Source organism: Phyllobates terribilis, unplaced genomic scaffold (assembly GCF_046119375.1).
Source record: "Phyllobates terribilis strain yellow unplaced genomic scaffold, ASM4611937v1 Scaffold_7__3_contigs__length_470593459, whole genome shotgun sequence".
In the NCBI taxonomy this organism is placed as follows: domain Eukaryota; kingdom Metazoa; phylum Chordata; class Amphibia; order Anura; family Dendrobatidae; genus Phyllobates; species Phyllobates terribilis.
Window position 1 is genome coordinate 319030823 of NW_027362767.1, and position 6000 is coordinate 319036822.

The window sequence follows — 6000 nt, forward strand, 5'->3', positions numbered from 1 at the left end:
TGCACAACAGGCATTATCTAGTGATGTTACATTATTCATCTGTTGTCTAGTTTCAAACAGAGATCAACTGTCCTGTACTTGGCTTTGCAATGCCTGCAAAACAGAGCTTGTTTTAACTAGGCACAGCAGAACTGACACAAGCAGAGTTGAGGTGTGGTTGATGCCTGCGGCTGACAGATCAGTGATGTAAAACTGCAAATGCCATGCTATTGGTACATATGGCAGATGATAATCCTCTGCCATATTCATCAACTACAATTTACAGTTTTGTGTCATTCATCTGTCAACAGCAGCCATAAAACACAGCTCAGCTTTGTGTGTCAGTTCTGCTGTGGCAATTTCTATTGCTTTCACAATGGAGAGTCAAGTGTAGGACAATTGACCTCTGCTGGAAACCAGCTAAAAGATAAATGTTGTGAAACATACACATTCAGCTATGTTGATGTAGATGGTAGGAGATAAAATCCTTCAGGGAGCATTATGTATATGACCCTGGAGTGCACAGAATAACAGACTGTATTCTAAACAAAGATTAGCTTGCTGATCTGTCAAATATCTGTTGTGAATGAAGCTGAGTTGAGCACAGTATAGCAGAGCTGTGTTGGAAGCCTGTGCTATATTATACATTCATCAACCAGCAAGTACACTGCCCAGTTAGGATTCATCGCTTGAGAGGGGGGATGGCCTAGTCAGGAGCACACATGAGGAGAGGGCTCTGCAGTACTGAGGAGAAGCAAGTGCTGGTGAGAAATTTAGCTTCAGGAGATAAGATTAGGACAATCCATTCAGCTCTGTGGGGCAGATAGAATTAAAAAAAAAAGACACAAAGGTACAAGAATTTTGTTTTATTTGAGCTTAGTCTGTATATTAACAATAAGTATGCAATTACTGTGCTTTGTGAAAAAAAATGTTTGTGGGAATAACCCTTTAATGAAACATGATCCAGAGTAATCGGTCTTGTAGGAGTGAATGTCTTATTGATAGGCATTACCTTGTAAGTACCTACAGAGCTTGTCAGACTAAAGGAAAAGCCAGGCTGACATTTACAGAAATTGTACCTCCAGGCTCCGTATTGTTTAAAAGGATAATAAAGACTATACATAACGTATTTTTTAGGGAAGTGGTGGAGGTAAGTGCAAGGAGATTGCTTTAAATGCAGGAAAATCCTTCTGGATGCCAGTAGAGGGAGGTTTTAGCATTTGTGTCACACATCAGTCACAAGGAAACAGCAGCCAGTATATGTGTGTAGTTGATATAATTTCTGGCACAGAAAGCAAACCACATGAGTCAGGCAAATACATTGACCAAATAAAATATTTTGCTATATTCAGCAGTTACCATATGATGGGACAACCCCTTTAAAAGAAGAGGAATAGATTTTTGAGACTTTAGGATTCCCTATCCATCATGGCTTTTGAGGCCAAGGAGGAGTCCAAAAGCCCTAGCTGACATTAACATATTCTGAAAATAGTTGTTTCAGACTGCGTATTTATATACAGTTGTGGCCAAAAGTTTGAGACTGACATGAATTTTGGTTTTCTCACAGTTTACTGCTTCATTGTTTTTAGATCTTTTAGTCTGATATTTCTATGGTTACTGAAGTACACTTATAAGCATTTCAAAAGTTTTTACACTTATTGACAAATACATCAAGTTTATAGAAAGACTCAATATTTACAGTGTTGACCCTTATTTTCCAAGACTTCTGTAATTCGTCCCAGAATGCTGGATATCAGCTTCTGGGCCAAATCCTGGCTGATGGCAACCCATTCTTGTCTAATCAGTGCTTGGAGTTTATTTCTGTTTTGTTTGTCCACCCACTTTTTGATGACTGACCACGGGTTCTCAAAAGGACTGAAATCTGGGGACACAAAATTTAAATGTTTTGTTCACTGAGCCACTTAGTTGCTCTTGAATGATGTTTAGATACCATTATTTATTCATGGCATTGTTCTTATGCAAAATTGTGAATGAGCCCACTCCTCTGAATGAGAAGCAACTTCACACATGAATAGTCTCAGGTGGCTTCAATATTGATTGGACTCATGGTAGCCCTCACCTTTTCTTCTCTGAACAATAATTTCTTTGAGATGCCACAAAACGTCTGAAGGGGGCTTCACCAAAGACAATAACTTTACCCCAGTTGTCTACAGTCCATGTACTTCCTGCAGAATATAGACTGTCCTTGATGTTTTTCTTGGCGATAAGTGGCTTCTTTGCTGCCTTTCTTGACACCATGTCAGCCTACAGAAGCCTTTGCATAACTGTGAGTGCAGATGCACAGACACCTACTTGCTGCCATTTCGGAGCAAGCTCTGCACTGGCGTTGAACCAATCCTGTAGCTGAATCCTCTTTAGGAGAAATTCTTTGCACTTGCTGGACTTTTGGGTGCCCTGAAGCTTTCTTCACAGCAATTGAACCTCTCTATATTATGTTTTTGATGATTCGATAAATAGTTGAGGGCAATCTGCTTCCTTGGAGGTAACCATGGTTAGCAGAAAAAGACAATGATTTCAAGCACCAGCCCCCTTTTAAAGAAACTAGTCTGCTCTTATAATCCAATCACTATGTCAGAATGATATAATTTATGTATTTAACTCTCTTATATAGCACCATTAATTCCACAGCGCTCTAGACACCAGCATCGCTGTCCAAAATTGGGAACAACAATCTAAATTCCCTACCAGTATGTCTTTGGCATGAGGGAAGAAACCGGAGTACCTCGAGGAAATCCACGAAAACAAGGAGAGAACATACAAACTCCTTGCAAATGGTGTCCTTGGTGGAATTTGAACCCAGTGTTGCAAAGCAACAGTGCTGACCACTGAGCCACTATGCTGCTCATCATCTGCCTTGTCCTCGTTGATACTTTATCTTGAGCTAAAGAGAAGATCACTGAAATTATGTAAGCAGGTCATTTTGTAGCAGGGCTGAAATTCAGTGGAAATGTTTTTTGTGATTCAGTTACTTTTCAAGGGAAGGAATGACTTTGCAATTTTTTTGCAATCCTTCTGATCGCTTTTCTTAACAATCTAGAGTTATTCCAGTTTTTCACTGTAAAAAATTAAGCTGTAAACTTTGTGAAAACCAAAATTTGTTTGATTCTAAAAACGTTTGGCTGCTCCTTTCAAATGGAGTCAAAAGTGCCCCGTTCTGGCGATCAATAGGGATCTCAATGGTCTAAATGGCACAGATCTAGAAGTTATCACCTTCCATGTGGAGAGGTGCTAAGTTTTTGTTGCTAGAATACCCCTTTAAAATACAAAACTATAGCAATCAGTTCACACCTACTTTGCATGCAATAAAATGAAAGGCTTGTGCAATCTGAAAATATCTAAGCACTGATATTGAACTAACAAGGAAAGATAATGACTTCAGTAAGTTGTTCACAAATCAAGATGATTATAATGTGGTCTGTCATATATGCAATGTCCTCAGTTGCCTTGATGTCTGCTTGAAAAAGGGACTTAGATCATATCCCCATGACCTCAAAGACCACAGGAACCTGAGAAGAACCAAACTGTACTTAGCAAGTTGGGCAACCTAATAATTTTCCACTGTTTCCTCCCCTATTTCATACGCTTATCAGTGCAGTTCTAGTTATCCTAGATCTGCCAAGGTGGGCAGTTCATTTTCCCAAGGGGCCATATGGGAGATCATGACTGTTGTGGAGGACCCAACTAACATGCTAAACTTAATTTTGCTGAATAGCATTATTATATATTAGTTTTTATTGCTTAATATGAAGCAGAAATAAGTGCGCGCTGTGAGGATTCTCCAGTGTCAGCACTGGATGCGGGTGGTCACGTGACCACAAGTATACGATATGCATATTCCTGGTCACAATTCAACTAGACTGTTTCTGGCCTCACTCAATACACTTGCATTAAGCTAGGCCGCACCCATCTATTCTGATTGTGGCTGACAGTATGCAACCGTTTTAGGCGCTGACACTGGAGAATTCTCACAGCGAACATTTTGAGGATTTACAAGTCTGCAGTCACATAGAATGACTGCAGACTTGTAGTTTTAAACCAGACAACTCCTTTAAGTGTATATAAGTATAGATGTACCTTGATCAACAGCTCTCCCCCACAAAGAATAATGCCTCAGCACACACTATGATGACCCCACATCTGATATCCCCAAAGTCCTTCACGTGCAGTATGATGGCACTCACAGCCCGCCACAGAGTATGATTGCCCCCGCACAGTACGATAACCACCAGTTTCCCTTTACACTGTACGATGCCCCCACACATAGTATGACGTTCCCACACAAACCCCCACACAGTAAGATGTAACCCACTGCCCCACCCACACACAGAATTATATCCCCAAAGCCTTCCCACACAGTATGGTGTTCTCCACAGCTCCCTCACACATTAAAATATCCCCCACACAGAATGATATTCCCACAGCCCTTCCACACAGTATGAGGCCCCACAGCCCCCCACACAGTATGATGCCCCCCACAAGTACTGACTGACAATGATAAAAACAGTACTCGCCTCGACCCATTTTCGCAATGCTTTGCCCACTCTATGCAGTGTGTGGACTAAGGTACAATGGAGCAAGAGCGATCTCGTGACATAATAGTGACTCAGATGCACAGGTTGAATGGTGCAAGAGAGAGACGAAAGCTCCCTCCACCCCCATTGTATTCAATAGTATCTGCAACTTGAGGATGCAGATTCCATTGAAATGGAGATGCTGGGCAAGTTGAAGTTTTGTCCAAATGCAACGTGGTTGCCATGAGCGAGTTACTCGTCTTCCGTGCCCCGGCACGCTACATAAAAATGGGGTCCTGGCTGCGTTTGTGTGTGGTGGTATTTCTGCTGTGGACACCTTTAGGTTCAGCTCTGTCACGATTTGTGTGGCGCCTGACCCTTTTAAACCCACGATAAGGGCACCAGACAAGTTGGTAAAAATAAAGCCCTTTTACTGATAATCAAACTTATGTACAGAGGGTAGAAAAAAGTAAGCTTGCAGTTTTCTTTTGCACAATGCTGAGGTACATTCTTGGTGGTTATGCACGGCGGCACATTACTTGTGGTGACTGTTACAGATGAACAGCAGAATAAAGTCGGTAATTCCATTTTCCAGGTACAGGGTCACATGGGTCAATGTGTTTCCCTCTGACCACTGCACCCTAACTACACTTCCTCAAAACATATGGGAGCTCCACCGGCTACAACCTTACTAAATGTGCCTCCAGGCTAGCTGACTCTGCCTTACTTCACAGCAAATTCCAGGTCTGGCTAGCACCAACAACATTCCTTAAAGTCTCTTGCTGTAAGTGCCCTGACTTGCCTGCTTAAGGAAGAACACTGCCGCCACTGAAGATCTATTGCTGAAACTTGCTCCCTTTTCCCGGTCTCTTCCCACATACACACCCAATGATGATCACTTTCCTCTGAGGGTGTTCTTTCTTGTCTCCAGCTCACTAACAACTAACTACAAAAGCAGGAACTAACACACTAGTCCCTATTACTCCTCCCCAACTATGGGTCAGCCCTACAGTTAACCCTGTCACCCCTGACCAACAGGTACTGCAGCCTCCAGGAGCTAAGCTAGTAAAAGTAACTATACTACTTGCAGAGGCCTTACTATACAGGTTCCTCCCAAAACTCTGTGCTTGCTAGAGTTGCTTGACATTTTTCCAGTAGATAAGCTATCTGTTTACATTGGCAGAATATTTGTTCCTGTATTGCAGCATATTCACACTTCATGTTTGCATAAGACTTCTCATTACTCACATAGTTTTCCTCAGTATACAAACAGCACATAACTACAATTCTAGAATAAATGTCAAAACTATTTCCAGATGATTAGAGTGGATCTCTGTGGTCTTTCTGACCAAGAATGGAGAATGATTTATCTCTTGTGGATTTCAGGCTATCCTAATTTTCTAACTAACAAACAAAGCAGCACACTGTAACGCTAAGTATGCAAACATGAAATATATGAAATTTGAAAAGCATTGCTGCTGTAGAAAAT

The 6000-nt window shown here is 41.5% G+C and overlaps 1 long non-coding RNA gene across 1 annotated transcript in view; it reads right to left on the reverse strand.

The window, feature by feature from the left end:
• The window catches only part of LOC141154746 (uncharacterized), a 43940-nt gene extending 38386 nt beyond the window's left edge, over positions 1-5554 (reverse strand). Inside the window, exon 1 of the long non-coding RNA XR_012247470.1 lies at positions 5314-5554. This is a non-coding gene — a long non-coding RNA (uncharacterized lncRNA). The remainder of the gene's footprint in view (positions 1-5313) is intronic.
• Positions 5555-6000: the final 446 nt, after the last annotated feature.